This window comes from Metopolophium dirhodum, chromosome 4, assembly GCF_019925205.1.
Source record: "Metopolophium dirhodum isolate CAU chromosome 4, ASM1992520v1, whole genome shotgun sequence".
NCBI lineage: Eukaryota > Metazoa > Arthropoda > Insecta > Hemiptera > Aphididae > Metopolophium > Metopolophium dirhodum.
Window position 1 is genome coordinate 27,601,995 of NC_083563.1, and position 27,104 is coordinate 27,629,098.

The window sequence follows — 27,104 nt, forward strand, 5'->3', positions numbered from 1 at the left end:
AAGTCTCGAATACGTTTTTATACGTCCTTTATAGGTTTCGTCGTATTGAGTTTCTTCGAAAAGATTTCAATTCCAATGGGTAATATATTATTTGTAGATGTGTAGGTATTTTTCCGACCAAAAAACTTATATAATATATAAATGATATATCATAAAACACTTACCTGTTCTACTGGTGTAACGATCCACGGCCAAGTCAATGCGCCTGTAACATAAAAACAAAATATGAAAATTCGAAATAAATAATGTTTAAATACGACATAAACCATCAGATCAGAAGCCGTCTTCAGATTTGACTGTATAGAATTATTTTATAATGAAATACCCACAAAATATTTATGATGTAGTATGCAGTGAACATTTAAATGGCAATGAATGATGGCAGAACAAAAAATATAACTTCACAATATGGCAACATATACCTATTAGGTATAAATATTACTGTTATAGTTATGCACATAGATATGTATACCTAGCTATACTAGCTATATAGTAGGTCATACAGTTTATTAATACTATTAGTTGTTACTTATTTATATTATATACTTTATTTCGATCGATGATATAATAAAATCGAAAAATAATGTCAATAGGGTTAAAAATCGAAATATTCTGAGAATGCGTGGAAATTTAAATTACAGTGCTCTTTATATACATCGGTACATATAAAACCTTTTGTTGTCAATTTTATGATCGAACGGATTTTAAATAAAATTAAAGTAGTTTTTTTTTATTACATAAAAAGGTTTCCAGTCTAATGGACATTTTTCTTGGATAAAAGAAAAAATCTACAAAAGGAACGTGATGTAAAAAACGATTACTACAGGTGGCTGACAGATTTTTCTATTTGCACGAAATGAAAAGCTAGAACATGATGTAGTTTGTCTGTCAGCTTATTATAATATATATATGATTATTTGTACGGGTATGTTTATATTGTAGAGTTTATTTTTTTCAAAAAGAATATTCTCTGAGAATTAGTTATGTCGGATTTGTAGAATATTTACAAAAGCGGAAGCAATGGCATTTCAAATGAAAAAAATTCCTAAGTATTATTTTTATAGATTTAAAAGTTTGTTTATAACCTATGAAGCTACACCCCATACGGCCAACTGATTCGTAACCCCCCCCCCCCCCCCCCACACACATATATTTATTTAGAGGATATTATACCGGACGCTGTATCCCCAGTCCGATGTTTATTAGGCCATTGCGGTTTCATAACGTAGGCATGATAATAGTCTGTATAGTATATGAATAAAGAATAAACAGTAGAAAAATGTTACCAAATCAATTAACGTATTATAACCATGCACGAGTAGATCATTCGTCGGATAAAATATATATATATATATATACATATAGGTGCACATATATAATAACAATATTATAAACGTATGTATACGACGTTGGCAAAAACAGCTGGTAAAGGTGCAGGGACGGGGATGACGCCGACTATATTTATTATACCGCGGAGGAGTATATATATATATATAATACGAGAAGAACAGATTTTTGGCGCAGTTGGTTGGATTTGCAGCGGACCTTGCCGTCGTCGAGTGCGGCGGCGGAAAGGGAAATGCGTATATACAGAAGGGACGACCGTGCTGCAGTCGCCCGCGCCTATATGAAATATTATTATGTAGGTTAACGGTTGTTGGCAGAGAACTCGCGGATTGTCGGGTATTTATATATTTTATACATACGGACGGGTGGCGAAATCGTTTACGGGTTTTTCTTCTCCGTCTCTCCGTTTTCACCTCTATCCGACCCGACGAAAATAATCACCGCGGCCGTCGCCCGGAATCATATATACATACATACGTACATTAATATATTATATTATGTACGCACGGGGAGAGGAAACGCCGCTTTCGGACGTCCGTCCAAGGACGTGGTATGTGCACAAAACTCCAAACCACACACGCGGCGACTCACCGGAAGTGGCAGCCGCGGCGAGGAGCTAAGCAAAAGGGTTCCGGTGCGCGTCGTTCCGCCCCCGCGAGTTTTAAATTTTGTTTCCTCTGAGCCGCGTGATCTGAACCGCCACCGTCACCACCACCGAGTACGCACACGACCTACTATTATTATTATTATTATTATTATTATTATTATTATTATTGTGTGTTTGTACGTATGATGTAGGTATAACGTGGACCGCAGCCGATTTTACATTATTACTATTATTATAAATTGTACTATGCTGTATGTACTTATTATATTATATGCAAATACAAGTCCAGTCCGGTGCGTTGCACAAATATTGCCGCAGGCCGGATATCGCTGCAGTGCGTAAACGAACAAACGAAATCAAGATATTATTAATAATTATTATATATTATTTACACACACACACACACACAGAGGAGTAAGCTCCCTCGCTGCAATTAATTATTGTTTTACTCGCGGTTTATCCTTCTATTCCCTATTCAGTGTTATTATACCTATATAATATATCGTGGCCCTAAACTTAAAACTAAATGTATATACATGAAATAAGTGGATTCACCATTAAGTAAGATATGTAAATTAATACATTTTTTACATTGTTTTAATATTTTTCAATTAATTTTATTTAAACTGTAACGCCTTAATAATTAATTGGTATATTATGCCTAGGCAGAGTATTATTTTCACGACAAACATAAAATGGTTTTTTTCGTAAACGTTTATAATATAACAGTGACAAATAAAAATGTTTTTTGTCGATGTACCAACTCATGCAATATAATATAGGTAGGTACATATTTTCAGTAATTATGAATAAATACGATTTTCGATTAAACAGCGATAAAATCCTATTGCATCAGCATTTAAGTAATGATTGCACGCAACGCAGTAATACAATTAAGTTAAAAATTCGAAGAGCGTCATCAGCGATATTATATTGTATATATATACACATATATAGAAACATAGACTTAATCGAGTAAACCGTCTTAGCTGGGATCGAAAGGGTTTAGGGAAGGCTAAGCCGTCCCTTATAAACACAGTGACGTCTATAAGCGTATATATTATAATAGGTACCTATTGTAGGCACTGTAGCCGGTATAGGTATACACAATATAATAATATAATATACAATACATATACATTATTGTATGTATAATGTATATATATATATATCACAGTAGGTACATTATAGTTGTATATAATTTATAGTGGTGGCGGTGGTGGTGTGTGCGTCACATAAAATATAATACAACCATTCGTCTTGGCCGCTCCGTTCTGCATTCTGCAGCTAATGGTCTCGCATTATTCGCCGACGACGGCCCAAATCGATATCGCGATAATAATACAAATGATAATAAATATGAATTTCGTAACCGGAAACGAAAATCAGTCACAGCGGTCGGCGATGAAGGGGTTGATGATACACACACACACACACACACACACACACAATTCGTCGTCGTATATAGTAATATAATATGTATAAAAGTTAAAGTATGCAGATTGCACAATATATAGGGTATACATATATAGGGTATACTTGCATTGTGCGATGTTTGACGAAACGTTACAAAATAAAATTTATAATATTATAATATGATATGAAATAACGACGACGGTATAAAAATAGGTATATATAATATATAATAGGTATATATTATTACTATATACGTTCGGCGGCGGCGGTGCGAACCGTTTTCGTTTGAACTTGGAGAGTACTTTTTTCTTTCTCTTACGCGCTGCGTCCGCCCGCGCTACGGCGTGAACGTTCTCTCAAACTATATAATATGTTTCACACGATTTTCGACCGAAATTATGTACACGCGGGTTACTTAAATATATTATAAAACTATGTTTCGTATACGTATATATATATTACGAACACTTCGATATTATACAACTTGCCTACAACTGCAGATACCTAAGCGGTAGTCAACGGATTCGCGTCGGTTTCTCCAGCTGCAGGTTCTCGTGCCGTTCCATGCGAAAAAATAAAAAACGCTCTATTATTATCATCGGTATGTCGTGTGTGTGTGTGTATATGTGTGTGTGTGTGTGTGTGTGTGTGTGTGTGTGTGTGTGTGTGTATATGTATATAATATGTATGATTAGGTACGTCGAATGTATTACATATACATTCGGGATGACTATATAGTGAATTCATGGAGCCATATATTGGTATGTAATTATTGTTTATTAGAAATGTATTATAATATAAAAACAATAGATTTGCTTTCTCGGGCAAATTTTTGGGTATTTGAAAACCTCTAATCCTATAACTTATTGTTTTGACTTAATAAAGGTTTTGATTATATTCATTTGAATGCCGACAAATATATTATTACTATTGAAAATATTTTCTGAAAAACATTCCATGGACCAATATTATAATATAATATTAATTACGATGATTTAAAATATAGGATTAATTGGACTATAGTAGATGAGGCAAATTCAATGTCCACGCATAGGCACCTACATAAAAACCGAATATTTTACTGAGAGAATTAATATTGAATGTATTACCTGCGAAAAATTACAAACAATCCCGTTATTATAACCGTAGGTAGGTACTATATGAAAATTACAAAATATCATTTTATGCAACCGCGTTCGCATCAACCGCATTACATCGATATGCATGCATAATATTATGAAGGTATTAATATTATATTAATGAACCCACTGACGTCGTAATTGGACCAAGTGTCGTTGAAATCACGTCGACTGTCGTCGTCGATGGTGTTATTATTAATGGGTATACTAATCATTTAACGCGCCCACTACACAATCAATATATATATTATATTACATTCGAGCTGTAGTGTTCAGCTATGTTATTTAATATGATAAGCCCCCTTTGAACGTGTTGCAAAAAATACCACGGAAACTTTAGTAATTTCAAATTAGGTATGCATTTTAAACTCGTGTCCATACGTCATACAGGCTACCATAATATGATTATATATTATTTTTGCAATTTTGATAGATTAATGTGCGTTGTATACGCATCATATAATATTATCACTAAATTTTGTATTGACAATTAATTTAAATCACCTAAAAATGAACGGGCTAGATCAATTGGAGTCAGTATAATATCTAAAATAATTTTTCGTACTTTAATCGTCACTAAAAACTCAAAACAAACGGCGTATTTATTTAAATTATCTCGTCTGAAATTGTAAAAAAAAATAATTTAATTAAAGACTTCCGAGCTGCTGCATATTTCATTACGTTTTCCTCTTATAATATAATGTTCACCAAACATGGATATCCCTTAAACGTTTCAGAAATGAAGAGTATAATTGAAAATGTATGATAACCGTCACAACATATTATATTATAACTGTACATTTTTCGGTTAGAACATGCGCCATTTAAATTATTTCTCGTATTATACTGGTAACCATAAGTGTCATATCTGAAACATTTTCCGTTTCTTCAGTATTACGAATTCTACTCTAAATCCCTTCTTTTCCGCTGGGACGACTTTGCGTAATCAAATTTTTAAACTTTAATACTTCCAGCCGGCTTTTATGTTAAACAATCTCCATTCATCTCTCCCTAATGTCGACTAAGAAATATGGTATACGCTCTCTTCTCCACATCATTCAGCCCCACCCTATTTCTACGCCGGCAAAAGTTACGAACATTTTATTACTATTATTCACTTTGGTATTCACTCAACGGTTGATTTAATACTCACAGACGTTTTAGGTTATGTAAAAATAATGTTTTTATTATTCTCTAAGATTTTTACTAGATTTCTGAAAATGGATTTTATCACGTTTTAGGGTTTGTTTTCTTCGTATAAATCCTTTTTACACAGATACGCGTTTCAATATGGTATATAGGCATATCGTTACAACGAATATTCAATATATATTAGAATATTTCAAGATTTTTTTATATGTCTACATTTTTAAAAACCTATGTGGTACACGAAAAAAGCTAATGTCCAGATTTGTCATCACATTTTGGGACAGTAAAAATGATTCGATAATCTTCAACGACATATTTTCTGGTCAAAAATTCCCAATAGTTTTCAATAGCATCAGGAAAAACAAACAAAGATTAAGAAAAAACTGAAATTTTTACGCAAATTTAGTAGGTATTCGAAAAAATCGATTTGGTTTTTTATTCTAATTATTCTAATAAAAATAACTATAATAGATGCATGACATTTTCATAGAATGTTTATATTAGTAATTTCTTTGCACAGTAAAATTTTCGAAATATTGCGATTTTTTTGAGCTATTTATATAGACTATTTTTCACGGTTTTTGATGTGTTTGTTAATTTTTAAATCGTTCTTGATTATGACTTATGAGCAGAGTTATTCAGTTATGCCTTACGGAACAATCAACTTTTGATCGTAAATAAAATCTTCAATAATGAATAAACATCTCATATAGACATATAGTATATAGGTATAGTTATAGTTAGGTATATGGAATAATTACAAAATTGTATTATATGAATACAAACTCAATGAAAGTTCAATGTGCTGGTTGTACTCTTTAATGGTTGTTTATTTTTAAAAATGTAACAGAAATAAAAAATTGATATTTTATTGAATCAAGGTACCTTCTAAATAATATTATCCTGTAAAATAATATTAAGTACCTACTAGTTACTACATTATGAAATCATTAAAAACCACCTCAGCCCTTATCTTTTTAGTTTATGTATGTATAAATATCGTTGAATTCTGTAGTAACTCAATGGCTGACAAGTTGTTTAAAATGATAAAAATAATAAAATAATAAAATGCATAATATGTTTAATGTTATACCTATAGTTATTATTAAAGGATATATACAACTCTTTATAGTTAGATTATAATAATTACATAAGAAGATTAACAATTTAACTAAGGACTATTTTGTTAATAACCATTATTACGACATCAGAATAAAACTTTAAAGAACTATCAATATACTTGACTTACAGTTCATTAATCATCTTATTTTATACACCAAAAAATAATATATTAACTGTGAATTAGTACAAATCTCTGTCGCCTATTATAGGTGTGCAAAAAAAACATAATATTATATACATATAATAATCTGGAGTGGCTTTTGCCAAAAATTTAAAACTTTTGTTTCCTTTTGAATTTGTATTTTTTTGTTGCACACAATAAACAATATACATTTTTTTATACTTGAACCTTTGTTTTAACATATTTTATATATATATATATTATGAACACCAAATATAATGTAAATTAAATGATAAACCAATTGAACTAGTTGTTTAATTGTTTACAAATTTAAATCTGAATACAAACAAATTCATTATATATTAAACATATTATATTATATTCATTATAGATATATAATATTATTTACTTTAAGTGCCTTATCATATTTTCATATGTCATTGAAAATATAATAATTTTTGAAATGTACAAACTTTTGTCATTTGAAATGTTGTATTACTACAGACATGGACATTTTAAAAATTAGAGTCAATTTGAGCTTAATATTTTTTATATAAATTGATTGATTTTTTTATTCCATAGTTTAAAAAAAAACAGTGATTTCGGATATAGGATTCATTGAACTGATGTTAGAAATTGTAGCATTGGTTATATATATATATAAGATAACTGGTTTCGTCATCTTTAAAGTATTCCAACAATGAGGGCATTATATGTTGCAATATAAAAATTTATCCGCTTCAGATAGATATAATCGAATTAATATTTTAAGGTTATTTCAATTTTGTTTCATTGACGATCTATTTCATTATGTAGTATGAAGATATCACATTAATAATAATATAATGATTGACTTCTTTTTTTTCAATATAGAAATGAAAAAAAAAACTATTAAATTGAATATTTTTTTTCAATTTTATAGTAGGTATAGGTATTCTGACGGATGTCTTGAAAAAACGCGAATATTTTTATGTTTATAATTTATTCATTTTATTCGCAGGCTAATTGTTTCGTATATTATCCAAACGAGTATTTGCATTCTAATAACACTAATGCTAAAATAATTATCAAGTTCTGCGAATAGTCTTTTAATAACATTCCATCATCATTGTTGGGTACCTACTATATACTTCCATACATATTATACTGTAATTTATTATCATAAAATAGTTTATTATTAGCTAAACGATTTTATAAGTTCTAAAAAAAAAACAATTTTGCTCTAAAGTATGTGATATACCCATATATATAAGAACACGGACCAGTAATATAATATCTAAGATGAATTCTTAGGGAGGAATGCAGTTATAATGGTTAATTAGACCCGTATTATGTACACAATTTTACAGACAAAATAATTAATTACATTTTAGTCATGTAGTTCAGGACTTCACGAAAAATCTTGTATTGACTACTTAAATAAGATGAATACGAAAGACAAATAAGTATTACATCAGTTTTTGATTTATGGTATTATATTGTTGTGTTGTATTTACCTAAAATTGACATACTATGTAATTTAAGGTGGTGAGAAGTTTCTTAGTAGAGATTTTTTTTATTTGGTTATTCGGTGATTTGATAATTTTTTTTGTAAGTTTGGTTATACATTTTTTGGCTGAAAACCAATAATATTTCACAATATTTCTAATAATAAACCGAGATAGTTGACTAGAAGTTCGGAAAAAGTTTATCTGTGGCGTTAATTAAAAAAATGTCTTTTCATTTTATACTTTTCTAGAGAGGGGGCTAGGGGGAAGGTTATTGTAAAAACATAATCTCTTTTTTATCAGCGTACGTTAGAGAATGCGTTGTACATTAGTCGATTTTAGTATATTAAACCGTGTCTTGCTGTATATATTATGAAAATCAAATGAAAATTATTTCAGCTACCGAACAAATGAAACAACCAGTTCGGCCGTAATCACTGTGTGGATTATCGAAAGTTGCGAAAAATCTAACTTGCAACTTACCATTAACTTTTCTATTGGTTCGTTACCAGCCTCGATGCACATAATAATCAACCACGACTGGATAACATATGCAGCAGCGTTTAGCAGTGACCAGTCAGGCGATAAGCCACCGGCGGTTGAGTAAACTTACAATATCATACCACGACCGCGCTCCGTAATATTATACACACTCGATCCCACGGGAATTACAAAAACGCATATTGTACGATGACTATAACTCCGTGTGCGTTCGCGTATGCACGATAATATAATATAATATTATTATATTACGACGGTCGTATACAGCTGTACGGACTATAATAATATAATAGTACTTGGATGCTGCGGCGATTCCACCCACGCCGTACACCAACAACCCCACCCACCCTAACGCCGCGCTATACATGGATGTACATATAATTACGCACGCATAAACAAGTATGCATACAGGGTGGGTTTTCTTCTTATTTTCCCGGCCCCGTGTCGCGTTCGTATTATGATTTGATGTAAGGCATCGCGGGCTGTCTGCACGAGGACAGAACTACAATCCACCCCACGCTTGTACCTGCAGCACGCAGAGCGAGCGAGCGAGCTGTACAATGTTTGCCTAAAATGATATTATAAAAATGTCGCGAACATTTTTTGACAGTTTAATATTTTTTAAATATAATAATATCATTGTAAGTGTCCGATTGTGACAGTATAATGACATGATATGATATTATGTTAGTTATTAATCCGTATGAAAAAAAATCATAATTGTTAAAGCTCGACCGCGCTGTAAACGACCGGGCGCGCGCGCGTATAATGATAATAACAATATAAAGGCGGTGGCGGCGAGAGTAGTTTATTCGGCCGGACGAGGGCGGCGGCGGCGGCCGTTGTTTGCCGGGCGCGACTTATAATCCGAGCGGGGCGCAAACCCGGGCGGCGGTTTTTCGGAGGAGGGCGACAACCCGGCAGCGCGCGGCACCCGTCGGTCGGCTCCCGCGCGCGACGGTCGATAATGTTCCGCTATGCGTGCAATACAACACACACACACAGCCTCGTCTTCGCTCTCTCTCTCTCTCTCTCTCTCTCAGTCACTCCCACACAAACACATACGTACACGCAACCCTTCTCCCTCTCTCTCTCTCTCTCTCTCTCTCTCTCTCTCATTCACTCCGTTTTTACTCTGTTCGTCGCGGGCTAGGTTATCTTTTACTCGTTTCGCCCCAAAATCCGCACCCTCGCCCCTCCCCCCCTCCACCGAACCGATAAAAATGCAATCACCCGATCGTCGCCACTCACCCTGCCAACGAAATACTCACGCACACAATATGCACGCGCGTAATATAATATAATATAATATGTTACATCGTGTTTTAATATTATGTCATGCGAACGACAGTGTTTTCCGATTTTATAATATTTTTTATCATAGGTACGCAAAGCGCTATGGTCGAGACACGGACGGGCGTTTTCCGTTTAATCTCGCGCCGCGGAAAAAGCACCGAAACAGACACCGCTCGCGGTCCCGTCTTGTTTGCGATTCGCCGCCCCGTCGCTCTTTGCGCGCGCGGCACCGCCACCACAGCCGCCGCTCGAATTTCGTGCATGTCGATATCCCGGGTGGCGCGGCGGCGGCGGGCCTTTGCGAGTTTCCGCGTGCAGACTTGTTTGTCTTAACCACTGTCGCCGAGTCCGGAGCGGTCCGAACATCACCTCCCCGAAACCTACCCTCCCCCTCACCACCAATGTTTTTCGGTTTTTATTCACGCGGCTCCGCTGCAGATAACAATGTTGCATAACGTCAAGTGGACATACCTACCTACAGTTCATACACACCAAACCACACGCCCCCGACACGTATGATCGTCCGGCAGGGTTGGTATTATTTTTATTATTAACACGCGAAACAGCCTCCGATTATTAGTGTAGCGGTGGATAAATAACAGATAATATTATGTTGTATTGTGGAGATTAGATGGGGTGACGGGGTAGTTCTACGATAGTATTGCAGTGACATTTTGGTAAAACTGATCGGGTAAACGTGGACATAAAGTTTCATATATAATATATATATGTATATAGATAATATTATAATATCATAGTATTTACTATACTACCATCGTATATATTTTCACTAATCGAGCGAATCGGATAATACAATACAATGTTGTTGAAGATTACGTAACAATTATTATATTGGTCAAAAGTATATAAATATAGATATACATATAATATATACATAGTGTATTGTCTATGAATTATGATAACCTCAATGATGTTTAATGCTGCAATCTAACTTTATATTGGGTGTGGGAAAATGTCCCGAAATATAATACATCATAATATTATAAACTAATATACCCACCCATATATTACCTATAGTTATAAGCTCACTGATTATAATATTCAGACAAATCTCGATATTATCGCAAACAATAGAAACAGTCTTACATTTTTTAATCGAATAATGATGAAATTAATTGAATTATGAATCATGTTATGATTATAAAACGTTTAAATATTAGGTATACCCGATACATACTATAATATAACACGTAATTTAATTATAATATTATTAGAATAAATATTATAATAATCTGATGATTCAGTTTATGATATTATAGGTTATTTGACAATAGATGCCCTTGTATATATTATAAATATTGAAAATATCTAACGTCTTATTTATACGACGAACTGCAATTAAATACGTTTACTCCGACGTCGATGTATGCTGAATATAATATTATAAAAAGTATAATTTTTGCGTGAATATAGTGAATAATAAAAATGAGAAACTGCCGTAGAAATTTTTTCTAAAGCTACACAATATAATTTATATATGTAACTGAACATGGTCCTGAATGACTAAATGATCAAAGTAGAGTCTTAACTATGATAGCTAGAAACTTGCAAAATTTGACAGTATCTTCGCATAAGGATGCACTAAAAAAGAATTTTCACACAAGGATTTTGAGATTTACGATGGAAATCGAAATTTTTTTGTGTTTGAAAAGAATGTTATTTGTTCCCGATTTGGACGAAAATTTCAAATTGTTCTTAGAGATACCAGGAAAATTTAGGAATTAGTTTGAACCACCTTCAAAAATATATATTAAGTGATATATTCAATTAACCACTGCAGACGAATTGCCCATTTCGGTTGAATTAGTTCACAAATAGCTAGATACACCGACTCCGATTTGTCTGTGAATCTAGGTACAAACACTAGAAAACATCGAAATGCACCTATATAATAGCATTGTAATTTTTTCGCGGGCGAACTCGGTTTAGATATATATATTATACGTACAATTATAATAATTTATAATATAAATTATAGGTAATAGTTTACGGACAGTTTGTTTTTTTCTATTTAATTTAAAGAAAAAAACACTTTTTCAGTTGTCCTTTTTGAGATAAACTATCTCATTTAGGACTTAACTTATTATATTATTTCTATTCGCATGCGGGGGTTGTGCAGGAGGGTGTTACGTTATAATAATATCGCGCGTTGTCGCAAACACAATAATAATACTATAACCCCCTAAAGTTTTGACCTAGATAAGCACGCCGCGCCCCCTCGCCGCCGGTCGACCCTCCTAAGCACGCCGTTCGTCTATGCACCTCCCCCGCTGCCCCTGGGGTACCATTTAATTGTATGTACACCTTTGGTCGAAGTCGCACGCGTGTTTACCATGTTTCGGCGGCGGCGATGCCCCCACAAAGTGTACGCATGCACACACACACAATATACACACCACAAACCCCTTTACGCGATTACACGTAGGCACTATATACAAGCGAGTGTGTATATTGCTCACTTACAACGAATACAATATATATCTATATATACATTGTACACACACATAATGCTTATATATAGGTACGAACGCTTGTCCGACTAATTGATCGGGTTTGACCAGGTGACGCGGCGGCTAATAGAATCTACGCCCATACCACTGTTAATATATACATAAATAGGTGTGCGCGTGTGTATTGCACCACGTGTAACTTTTGCGTAATGTCCGCCCCCTTACGACCTGCAGCAACCCTTCGTCGTGCTGTTGCGTACATCACAAGTACTATATGCCCGACTGCGCCACCCCTCGCCGATTTATTAGACGGGTTATATAGGTACCCATACATAATAGCTATATTATGGACTCACGTGCGTTCAAGAGAAACGCCGGAAAACAAATCGCGAGTCTATACTGCGACCGTCCCCTGCATTTTATTGACATCGCCGAAGCTCGTTTTTTTCGTCGGAAAATCCGCTCTCTCTCTCGCGACACTCCGTTATTGTTATTACATTTTTACGCCTAGGTACATTATCATATCATGTGTGCACTGTGGTCGAGTCGACGTCGTAATATAACGTGTTCCAGGCGTGGCGACAGGAGGTGCAGTAGTTGTCCCGAAGGAATGGCCGCGGATATACAGATGAGAATCGTATTTAAACGTCCATTTATTTATTTGTTTCGGATTTAAACTAATTTCCCTCCAAAATAGACGTATCATTTTATGCATTGCCTATCGTTATTCGTATTATTATATTTTAATATTCATCCATGGGATACTAATCGTTTTCGTCAATCTGCACTCTGGACATATACATATAATATTATATAGGTATACACGCATTTATACCTACGTATTACGTACCCTGAAACAAACAGTATATTCTCATTGTTATCAATATGATATATATTATTTTTTTTTCATTAATTAACCCGCGGCAACTTAGGCCATGGGTGGTTTTTAACTGTGGGTATGTACTGTAGGTTTTAAACACGTGTGTTTTTAGTTTGGCAGAATTTTCAAGTGGGCACCCGTAGGTATGTGCCATGCCCGGGTGGGAGATGGTGGCCTCTCCAGACCCCGTGACTGCACGAAGAGAAGTGCCACCCGTGGCCGAGGTTTGAACCAGCGACAGTGCGCTCGGCCACTCCGTTTTAATATATTATATTGAGAATATTATATTATTAATAAAAATACGCGTAAATGCATTAAAATGGTGTTTACGTATATTATATGGTAATTACCAATATTGGTAGACATATTCACATATACGTATATATTAAAATAATATATTGGTATATCATATTTATAATATATGCGTTTATGAATGCCAGCCGAGTTTATGTTAGGTACTCATAATATAATAAATTTCAGTATACACGTAAAGCCGATATATTATTATTAATATTTTTTAGGAATATTTCGAATCGAGGCTTGGGGCGGCTTCCCTTTTCTTATAATGCAGTCTTGATTTATAGTCGACACTTTAAAAACAAAGTTTACCCGCGACGTAATATTAAATAGGTATAATAATTATGTAAATTTCTCGCTTAACGACTATCTGTTTTAATACTTATACGTGTATATATTTACAAATTATGCATATACTATTATTATAGAACAGATATCAAAACATTTCGTATTAAGATATTGTTTTTAAAGAAGGTTTTTCATTCCGGTTGAATTAATTAAAAACCAATATAATATGATACTATATTATATAAATATAATATGTATGCCATTGGCGTTGATGACAATATTTTGAGATTTCTAGATATGTTTAGTTGATTGTGTTTCCTTTTCTTCCCCTCCATTACAATATATAATATAATATTATGTACACTGTATAGTGTATAATAATATAGTCTTTCTCTGCCGCGTTCAATCTCATCGCATATACTACACACGCCGTGAACGAAACAACACTACTACCACTATAATATGTTAAGTTTTCTGTATGTTCTTTGTTTGGATTTCTTTTTGATATCAACGTGACGTTACATCCCTTTTTATCATCTAAGAGCTTTGGTTGTGTTACCCTTCGTTTAATGTTTCATTAACACTTTCTCTTTGATATTATCCCTTGTATTTTTGCTCTTGGTCGTGATAATCAGCTAGCTTCATTATTCATATTTTACATTGTATAGTGTACATAATATACGCGCACTGACAATAATTACGTAAATAACTATCAATAAGACTGTCAAAAAGCAACGTAGATTTTTAATGGAAAGATATTTATCCGAAATGCTATTTAACCTACTTATTTCAGCATTTGATAGTTGTAAGTATCATAATAATTTTAATTTACACTCACTTACCTAGTTATTTATTTTTTCATTTCTTATATAACACAATATTTTTAGAAATTTTGAAATACCTGTTATTTTATAGTTTTCATTTCTTTTCATTTTATTCCAAAGATGTTAAACGTTTTGAATTCCTCAATGTCCTCAATATTATTATTATTTATTAAAAATTATTACCAACAATAAAACTATTTAAATTATTACAAATAAGAAATTATGAGTAATTCACATTATTTACTTCTATTAAATATTATTCTTGAATACTATCTCAGCAGAATATTATAAGAGCATTAAATGTAATTTGACTAGGTACATGAAACATAAAATAACTCATTCTTTAGCTGATAAAATAATCCGCCTTTAAAAACAGTATTCCAAATTGCACATTATTCAAAATTCAAAGTGTTTTAAATATTTTAATGTTACATTTGAAGCTTAAATATTTAAAAATGTTTGGCACATGCCACACGGTAAGCTAAAGAACGATGGTTATATAGAATCAAGTACAATTTAGAAAAAAAATAACCATAAGAAAAAAGTGTATAATATCCTATTAGAAAACCGTTTAGGCGTATTGTATCTTTGATATAATAGGTATTACTTTCAAATTAATTCGTTTATGATTAATGCTTTTTTCAAAAGAAATAATTTAGAAAAAGTTATACTATTTCATATTATAAAACTCACATCATTATCAAATTACATTATTTTTTTTTTGAACATTTTTACAATAATAGCTTAGAAACTTTATTTTAGAAAGGCTTAATATACAGCATGTCAGTATATGTATACCTACGCACATAATATTATATATTTATATGTAGTAATTTGTAGTTATATGTCTACTGCGCAGTATATATATGCTACGGTGTTTCATCTCGTCCGTGCACCATTTTCGTTTGATAATACGGAGATTGGATTTTCATTTTAGTCGTTTCAATAAGTCTCGAAATAGTTCAGCCCGTCATGTCGTATACGCCCGCAGATATAACGTACCTAATGTTTAATATTATAAAAACGTTTTACCGTCAACCGATCGATACATAATATAATAGTATAGTCGACCGAAACGCTTCAATGCATACTATTCTGATTTCTGACCTGGTAAAATAAAATATATAATTTGAAAATTGACTCATATAGACATAATATAGTTATGTATATATAATAATGTATACGTCGAAACGCGACAATATTGAACAACTGCATGTTCGTCAAACTACTCATTAAGTTATAACTTCTGTAAGTTTCCCGACTGACCCCCACTGCCGTGTAATATCGTTTAGCCGCAAGAGCTTTCGCCGTTTCGTCCATTAGTTTTGTTCCTCCATCCTTATTTCCATTTTTTCTCATCATCATCGACGATTAAATTCTTCGACAGACTTTATTGTAATATGCAAATAAAAGATCATTTATACGACCATTTTTTTCGCGGGAATCTTTGGCGAAGTCCACATTCTTCCTGTTCGACAGGTTAGGAAAATATGCATTTTTGTTTGAGCGTTTTGGATTCCATTATGCTCGGGTACAAGTTTTGAAAAATATAATCACTGAGCTTATATTCGCGGAGCTACCTACTCTAAATATGTTTCCAGCATATGCTGAGTATTAATATTATAATATATTTATCACGTGGGTCGGAAAATAGTTAAAAATTGTATCTTGCTCTACTGCCCGGCATATATAAAATGTCAAAAAAAAAAAAAAGATCACCACCACGGTGGTTTTCTCACAATTTTTTTCGCTTGTTTATATTTCTTACGCAAACACTCCCACATTATATATATGTATATATTAAATATAACTCCCTAGATTTATTTAAACGTTAAAATACGTGTGATATTCTGTAAATATTAGTTAGATTTGCTGTACACAGCTTTAAAGTAAACATCATAATTTAGGCATGATCGTTAACATAATATTTGTCTGCGAAGTATATAAAATAATGTGTGTGTGTGTGTTACGCAACATTTGATTGGGATACGAAATGCGTTAATATAATTAAACGCAAAGTTTCGTGTTCAATCTATCAAATATGACGAATCCTGATGGCCACGCGCCATACTGCACTGCAATATGTTAATTTAATATTCGATTTACGCCGTTCATGGCCTAGACATACATATTTACGTATAATTGCGGTACCAATACTTTATACACGACGTGTACAATATATATATATATCTCGTAATATATATTTCTAAATACTCTGAACTCGACCGTAGGTACACGTATTTTTGTCCATCATTACACGATTTTCTTCGGACCAAAAAAAAAAAAAACGTGCTCGGCCCGTACCTACGTACTATACGTATATATAGTGCCTATGTGTCCTGCCTAGTGTAGCCTAGGAGTACCTATATATACAAATATTGTGTATAGGTAGGTATTTATATATACAGCGTGTCTCGTAGTAATATTTTCGTGAGGTCAGTGGCTCCGAGAAAGGTATTTTTCTCTATTACAAAAAACAAAATTACATTGCTTTTTAACTCTTCAACGAATGGAAATAAAGATCATTATCCTAGCGTACCTGCAGAACACACACACACACACACACATTTACCTACGAGATATATACGCCCCGGTGAGGAATGAATAATTGTTTTCGTTTCGTTGTTACAGAAAACCGCTATACCGCGGTTGATAATAATTGTTATTCGCCGTACGCACGCGTTGCATATTATAATATACCGTATTTTATAATATTCCCATACTGCGGTACGATATTTGGGTAAACGGATAATGATATCATATGCGACTAAAACTATAAACACCGACAAAACGGAGAAATTAGACAATATTTTTCATAAATCTACATGGATATCTGGTATATATTATATAAAATGTATCACTGAAAAATCGACCCGAGGCCCGAACAATTAATGTGTGTGTGTGTGTGTGTGTGTGTGTGTGTGTGTGTGTGTGTGCTTTGAAGTGCCCCAATCATAATATATAAATATATATTATGTAGGTTTAGGGTAAGACGATTCGTCTTTGTCATTCGCACAAACCGATTCGGTGTCGACGTCGGAGGCATGCACCGCGGGTCTAGGTGTTTATACCGTAAGTGTGTCAAGTAACAATTAGAAGACGAACGCATATAATTTAATGGGTAGGTAATGTTTTTTTATCGCAACGATTGAATTCAGCAAAAAAAAAAAAAAAAAACAATTGCTGTTATATTATATTATGCATCATATGGGAGATATATTATATTATATTATGTATGTGATATATATTATATGACCTTTTTGAAGTTTTTTTAGTATTATGAAAATTATACGCACAAAAAAATAATGTCGTCTGAATAGAAAGAATACTATTATTATTTTTTCGAAGCGTTAAATATAACAATAAGTCATTTTTTGTAACTCCGTATTATATTATATGTTTTATAATGTTATCATCTTTGTTGTGACACATTTGCTTAAAATATATATTAAATAAATTATATTTTATGGATCGTAACACATTTTTTGGGGATTTATTTAAAAAAAATATATTATTGTTAAGTTTGTAAAACGTATACAACGACGGCGTAACACAATATATATGTACATTAATCACCGACTGTATACCACCTGCATATTCTTTAAACGAAAATTATGTTTCTTATAAATCTCGAAAGTGTTTTACTGAAAAAATATATTATTTTTCCTGTAGTGCAGCCACGGGCCTCCTCGACCGCGTGGTACTGGATCGTAGATACTGGTCGGGCGTCTAAGCCAGGGGTATTTTGTATCTGTATAATATTTAGTCGATCGGCTTCAAAGTTTTTTTTTACGAAACTGATGGTCCGCACAACTAAATAGGTTTGGCACCGCTGGTGAGGGGATGACGTATGCCTCACATTATAATGGCATATAATGATCAATTATGTATTATAATATAGTCGAGCAAGCAGAGATGATGATCGACATCGGTTTTACGCCAATACAAGTAGCGTATAGGTACTTATTATATTGACATTTAATATTATATTCAAATGTCACAGGTAGGTAGGTTGTATGAATTGCGAGTGTCACGAAAAAATAAACACTTGTTAATCCCGCCCACTATACTCTTAACTGCTCTATCGTCGGCTTCGTATCGTATATAATACTCGAATCTGATGTACTATTTGTACAATCGTAGGTTATAATATATATATATATATGAGAAAACACGAGACGTATAATATGGGTATATAATACGTATATACATGTATAGGTTAGGTAATATGCAGTACCTGCGTCGTCGCGTACAATGCAGTCATTTCTGAACTATATATTATATATAGTCGTTCAAAAAGGCGTGTGTGTGTGTGTGTGTGTGTGTGTGTGTGTGTAGTCCTCCAACTTATAAGTCATATTATTACACACATATAATATGTATGTATGTATAAATATAGACGCGTCTCGTGTAAAAGCTTTTGTGGATCGAATTAACGTTGTTGCCACTTTTGGAAATGTGTTTGCGCGACGACGAATGCAAATATCCGTATATACACTCGTGTACATTATATTCGTGTGTAGACGAACGTGACTCACTATAATATTTTATATATATATATAGCACTAGCTGATGTACCCGGCTTCGCCCGAGTGATAAATATTTACAAATGTCTTTGCATTATTATAAAACCTCACTGTGATAATCCTCATCGAGAGTTTTATTTTCTAGCGCATAAACGTGTATAAACGATCGGGCTTCTAGGTACTCGGGATTTAAAAAAAAAAAAGGCGATGTAGCGACACTTATAGAGGGTGTGTAGGGGAGGGGGGGGGGTGTTCAAGAACTCTGCGAATAAAAATTGGAAAAATATTCAATCGTTTCGCCGAAAAACTGGAAAATAAAAGCGTCTATTCTTTTATACACCTTTGCATATTTAAGGAAAGTGTGACATTTCTGAGAACAAACGTAGCTGCGATTATGACGTTAAACACGGGAGGAAACGAACCGATAATATAATATATTATCATATCGCAACGATGACTGGTGATTAACCGTAAAAGAAAGTTTCTTTGCTAAAGATAAACTGTTTCTCGTATATGTGTATTATATATTATATATATACGTAAACATAAAGCAGGACTCGATGAGATGAAAAATCACACGCATATTTGGTTCAATTTTGGAGACCCGTTTAGATCAAATAATACTATGCGATATTTCCACCGTTCTACATAAAATCGAACTCGAGGTACATCAATGATAATATTTCAATAACCTCTAGCATCTATTGATTGAGCGTGCAGGTAGGTACACTATTTTGAAAATATTTAATCAGATATTATGGGTTGGTTATATGATCCTGAATCATATTTCATATTTTGTAAAAAGTGTATATTACCTAACTAAATAATTTAATTCTACAATTAATAGGTATAGTCGTTGTACCTATCTACACATATAATTTAAAAATGCAATTAATTTTGTTTGTTAATACCTAGTTGATAATAATCACTTATTTGCGCAATAATCATTTCTAAACATATAATGCTCAACAGAATACCGACAACGTGCAGTATGGACAGGCTGCACCACGAACCAAAGGATACAGTAAAATTGAACACGATTGCGTCTTACACATCACATCACACCAAAAATGTGTCGCAGGCAATAAACCGACACTAATATTTGATATTTATATAATATAGGGTGTTGTACTAAAGAACGTTACACAGCTCGATCATTATATACACGATTGTTTCACCAATTTTTTCCTCGGATTTTCCGAATTTACCCATAGTACTGTATCCAGTAAATACAGTTTATTCTCATTTCATAAATAACAGTAAGATAGGCATATACAGAACTGACCTAACCTTACATACAATAGGATCGTGTGAAAAGTATGTACCCACAATAAATATCTGACATATATATATATATATATAACTTTGTGCGTCTCATCGCCACTATATAGGAACGTATATAATATTCCTCGGAAAATGGGCAGTAAGTGTTGATGGGTTTGGGTAGTGATTACTGATTAAAGCTTTAAAAAAAGCTCGTTCCACCACTGCACAATACTGCACTGTAAAACACTTTCAGAAGCTGCGATGCGAAAATTGTTGGTTATAAGTGACTTATAACCTATAGGACGAGATTCGTGGCCGGAATTGCATCACACTGCACAATCGTAAGCACTCAAGCCGGCGTGAAAATTGGAAAAAATCCGAAAACTGTGCGATTGAAAATCTTGAATATGGTCGTGAAAAAAATGGGCGTTTGATAACCGTAAACAATGTAATCGGTGGTAGCTTTAGGCATTAGGCCTCGCTTACCGTGTTTGGACCTCAGGGATTTAAAGCATCACCGAATTCACTGTCAAAATATGTTTCTGTCAAGGTGATTCCTTTAAACACGTGGTCCTCCGTATCCGCTGTAAGCTCGGCCGATGTCAACTGCCGGCCGTGGGCCGTGGTCCGTATAATATCTTCTAATATTCTTCCTAATATTTTCCACCACGTCCATCTTTGATGTCGTCTCTTTCACAACGATTATCTATCGAAACGTTTTCGTTTCACCCTTCACATATTATAATATATTGTATGTTGTGTAGTGCGACGAAATATTGACGAAACGGGTTTTGAAGGAGCCATCCATAGAGGCAATTCAATACATCTCTATCTAATTTAGAATATTTATTTTATTAAAAGTTAATGTATTATTATTATTATTTCAAATTTTTTAAGGCATCAACTGCTTGGTTTTTTACTGTAGGGGCATGGTTGGTTTGGAACACGTGTATAGTATATGTGTGGCGAGGATTCGTCCCTAAAACCCGGGTCACCCATCCGGGAACTAGCGACGCTGGCGTGTAAATTGTATATTATAATGTATAGCCGTATAGGTTTAAAAAATCTAAGTAAGCAATTGGTAAAAATATAGTCGTCCAGTTGTTTGATTATATGAAATAACCTAAGAAAATGAACTAACGAATAATTAAATATTAGATATAAATTAACAATTTTGTAAACACGATTACTGTCCTAATTAAACTGTGTTGCAATTTCCAAATGTGTCTCAATTTGACAATCTCAATAGAACTTTTTCCAACTGATCCAAACGTACTTTGCTTCACATATTATATGATTGTTGGTTAATATTATAGATCGTTGATAATTTTAATTAATATATAATTCGTATACCTATTATCTGATGGTTTTTAATTAAATCTTCAGTAGAATCGTCATCGTATCGTTGGCTCGTCACGGACACAATGCGGTTTGTGCCGTCCGTACGCAGTCATTATTTTTCACACATAATGATGTCTGTGTTATGATAATGACATAATTATATTTTGTTTACCTAGTCAAGTGAATCAGCAAATCCCATGTCGTCTGCAGGTATCCTTTGTCACGTGCGGAACTTTTCCATCCATTGCATTGTCGATCCTCGAGGGCGACAGTAAATATATAAACATTAAACATATATACATGTTTCTATTTAAAAAATATGTATAAATAACAATTAAACAAAAGACAATCTAATTTTGGAAGACAGATAGAGATTACAAACAGACACAGTGATCAGAGAGAAATAGAAAGAGAGAGAGAGAGAGAGATAAGTTAAATAAATAACGTTCACAGGTGTGTGTGGGGCGTTGAGAAAAAAAGGTAACTATTCCATTAATTTTTGTTCGGACGCGCCCGCCCTTCGAAATAAATTTCCTTTTCGTTTATGGTGTGGGTGTACTGTAATAATAATACAGACAGGGAAACATTCGTACAAAGGCGACGCGTGTTCGGGTCGTATATGTCTTGTCTGAGATGAAATTTCTTCATTTTATTGCTTCCTCGTCGCCTATAGGTTGATTATTTCTTATATGTATGTCAGATCATACATCTCAATAACAACAGTTTACCACATATTATGGATGTACATAATTATTATACTGCTAAACCGGAAATATTTGTATAATTTCTATAACCAGTCGTGGTGCAATATAGGCTCTTAATTTCTTCAGCAGCCGTTGTCTTCGTCGTTCCAGCTGTATTGAGATTGCATGATTTTCTCACCAAGTATTACTGTAGAATTCAGACTGTACTCTTAGTCAAGTTTTGTCTTATTAAAAAAAAAAAAAAACACTTTTGCGGCTGTTTGTCCATATGTACAACTGATACAAATATACCTACCATTGAACTTCCATTTTACGAAGTCTCATAGTGGACATTAAAAAAAATTCGTATTATAGAGAGTTTTGTTAAATAGAATTGAATAAATTTGATTCTATTTTAGTTTTATTCTTAAAAATAAATTTCGTTAAACGGAAAATGCAAGTTCGTTATAAGGAAGTTTCACTGTAGGCATATAGGGTTATCGGACGATTTCTTTGAATGGTCTGGTCTTTCGCACGCGGTGCGTAACTAATCGTACGACGATTCGTATTCTGTATCTATAAAAGTCAAGTATTGAGCCCAGCATATATACATGTATTTGATTTTCTGCAAGGTAGGTACTAGATAGGTAGTATAAGTACTACAGCAGACAGGTACTTGTGTCTTTTTCTTTTCTATTTGTCTTCGTTATCATCCAATACATTCATATGTACCTACGGTTTGAACTCGGTCCCTCGTAAAAAAAAAAAATTAAATAATAAAAAACTAAAATATATATTTATTTTAAATTTGATAACGTTAAGATGTTGGTAAACTTGAAAGCTGTTTAAAAACGTCGATATAAAATACCTGTGTACATATGTATATCAATACAAGACGAATGCGTCCAATAAATAATATTATTCGAATAAAACCGTGTGTCTTGACTACCTGATTTTAAATGATTATGTAAATAAATATGACCAACCATTCTATATTCTACAAACATATCGATAAAATAAGCAATAACCGATTTATACGAATATGACGAATTGTACACAGATCGTCTTGAGTTACTCAGTGAAATACCTTTTAGCAAGAAGCACGTAAAATATATTGAAAGTTAAATTTAATTGGTGCATTATATTCTATTCCAGTTAAAAAAAATAGTAAATACTAATGAATAAAAAATAAATACCTATATTACCTAGTATGATTGATTATTTGTGATTTTCTATCTATTCTAATAATTTTTACGTATCCAATTTAATTACGTATGGTAATTGGCCCAATGGGAAACTAGTAAATTAGGTACTAAGTAAATAAGTACTAAAAATGAAACGATTGCTATTACTTGTTTTGGTTATCGATAATAACTACACTCCATAATACGTTGAAATTAAATGTGACGTGGTTATAAAAATGTTATTATTTCATAATTTACACTTAATCGTTGTCACTGACACCGATCGTCCATCAGTTTAAATAATTCTTGAGCGGGTAGGTATTATTTTTATACACGAAAATATTTCATCGGGAAATTGAGGATATAAACAAAGAAAATGCCAACATTTTATGTAATTAAAGACCTCCAAAAAAATTTAATTAACTCAAAGTGAAGTGGGAAATTATTTTATGAAAACCGAAATAGTGTAACTCGTAATAATAATAATAAAGATTCAAGTATAATGTTTCAGCTTGTGTAGTAAGTCAGTAGGAACTTTGTAAGCTGCGGTTTCAACGTTAAAAGACAATTTATATGCTATACTTGATTGTTAATTTCATACTGACACGTTGGTCGTCCGAAACAATCGATTTACGTTTTTAATTCGACACGCAGATACTACAACATTTTGCTCGATGTAGACAATAGACAATAGACACACACACACGGTCATTATTCGTTGGGACCAGAATAGGATGTATTATAATATTATTCGTCTGTATAATATGGCTTTGGAAGTTGATAAAACCTTTTCCGACGAGGGTCAGGGTTGAAGCGATGGATATAATATGGATAACAATATAATACCCGTTGTATGTTAAAATTCGGACACAAGACGCGTGTGGGCCTGCTTCGTCTTCGATCAACGATGCGGCTATACCTGCGCAACCGTCTTCGCCTTGGACGCTATAAACCCGCTGCCGTACACAGATCGAGCCCACCCACGTCCTATTTTAATAAAATAACAAACTTTTTTTTTCGTATTAGGTACACGTCGACGACGAAAACGACCATTAGACCAGAACGGCCTTAACAGTTTTTAAGTCTCTACCACAGTACACCATCACTACGTTGGCGTGTCGTGGAGACGTTATATATAAGTATATAACAGTTTATATATTATACAATATAGTGTGTACCTGCCTAGGAAATGCATTCATGACATTATATTTTAATATTATGTATATTTATTTATATGTTCCTACACTTATTTATTACTGACGTGATGTTTAGAATTTAGAAAAAAAAATACAATAAAAACACATAATATACCAACTGGTTACAGTAAAATACTTTTAGTTTCTCGGAGTTATAACATAAATTTATTTTGTATAGTATCCTTTTTAAGATTGACATTTTTATTCTATTTGTGGGTAAAATTAACCATTACCGTCAGGTTTCAATGGTTGGTCTAATATAAAACGCGTTGATATGCATAGAGAAGTGGTGCAATAAAATCTATTTTCTGCTCATGTTGTATAATATAGCGTTCTCTATTTTCTATTTAACATATTTTTCTATTTTTCTATATTATATACACTTATAAGTATTAAAGTATGTATATTTATGTATAGTATGTGTGTTGATTGATTTATAACTCGTTTTTACCGTATTGGAGTAAAAAGTTTTCTTTCAAATTTATTTGTGGCGATTTGAGTTGTGCAGTTATACAAATTAAATATAGATTTTAGAAAATGTGTAGAATAGGGCAAGCGCCAAACTCTTAACGTGAATTCAATAAATGGTTTGAGAATGTAATTTCTAAAAAAATAGATGTTCTTACTTTTATATTTTTACATTCGTAATAGTGTAGATACCAAATTTTATAGTGATTAAAATCTTTAAAATCATTATAATCACATATGTAAGGTTTATCCACCACCGACGGATGTGATTTTGCTTCTGATGAACTTATGCTTTTTAAAGATGTCAACCGAATCGGTTACATCGTTAAATATAAAAAAAAAAACGAGTGTACCTACCTACATTAAAATAATGATAATTAAATTAAAAACCAGGTGGGAGGCCTTTTTAATTTGTAAAAATAATCAACCCAAAGTTTCGTTTTTTTTTTTCTTTCTTTCTGCATGAACATTATGGGAAAACCGGAGGTTTTAATTCAGTAGACGAAAAAAACCTTTGCAGTAATTACATTACGGGTAAAACAAAATGCGAGTGGACCTGCTGTGGTGTTATGTAATATGTGTGTGTGTGTGTGTGTGTGTGTGTGTATGTGTGTTTGTGGTATCATAATTTTTTCTCCATTCTTTTTCTGTTCCCTTTGAATTAACTGACTTAATTGATGCCCCAACGTTCCCGATTGTGCGTGTGTGTGTGAGTTGAAGTGTGTGTATGTGCGCGCGTGCGCGCGTTTGTCTATATATTAGATGTATAATATAATATATAATAATATATTATATTTTTCACGTTTTTTTTTCCTTTTCCCGTTGTTTTGTTTTTAAAATGAGTATAATAGACATATATAATACATGCCTTCTATAGCTCTTTTCTCTTCCCGTTTGCATCCATCATCGCGCGCGCACTTAAAATTACCAAGTCCTTCAAAATTTCCTCGGCCACGGGATGATACAATTGAAATATAAAAAAAAGCTTTCAAGGTTGACGTGAACAAACCTCACCATATATACCTACCGGTGCCTTAGATACATTATTATAACCCTATTTATTATATTTTATATTGTAATAATATTTTGTGTTGCTAAAGATTAAAATATGAACAGCTGTGTGCACACTGTGGGCGTATGCGTTTAGTTATCTGCACTATGTATCGTTTTGTCGCATTTGCGAGGTAAGTACCTACACTGTTTTCACGCGTACTTATTTTTATATTGAATTTGATTTGTATTTATATTTACTACGTTAAATTTGTATACCTATTACTTAAATATAGTTTAAAGACCAGCTATATATTATTATAGGCCTGTAAAAAACCATAGACAAAGCAAAAATCAACATTTTTGTGCGATCGCCGATTGTTATAGTCATTAACACAATATATTATTGATTAAGTAATATAGTTTATCATATTAAAATAGTAACACATATCCTGTGATACATAATATAAATGTTTTCTGTTAGCATTTAACTGTGATCCATGGG

General features: G+C 33.0%; 1 protein-coding gene across 6 annotated transcripts in view; it reads right to left on the reverse strand.

Moving 5' to 3' along the window:
• The window catches only part of LOC132943671 (protein turtle-like), a 118,211-nt gene that overhangs the window by 77,164 nt on the left and 13,943 nt on the right, over positions 1-27,104 (reverse strand). For all 6 annotated transcript variants that reach the window (XM_061012712.1, XM_061012714.1, XM_061012711.1 and 3 more), the window contains exon 2: positions 165-205. The gene's annotated coding sequence lies outside the window, so the exon portion shown is untranslated. The remainder of the gene's footprint in view (positions 1-164; positions 206-27,104) is intronic.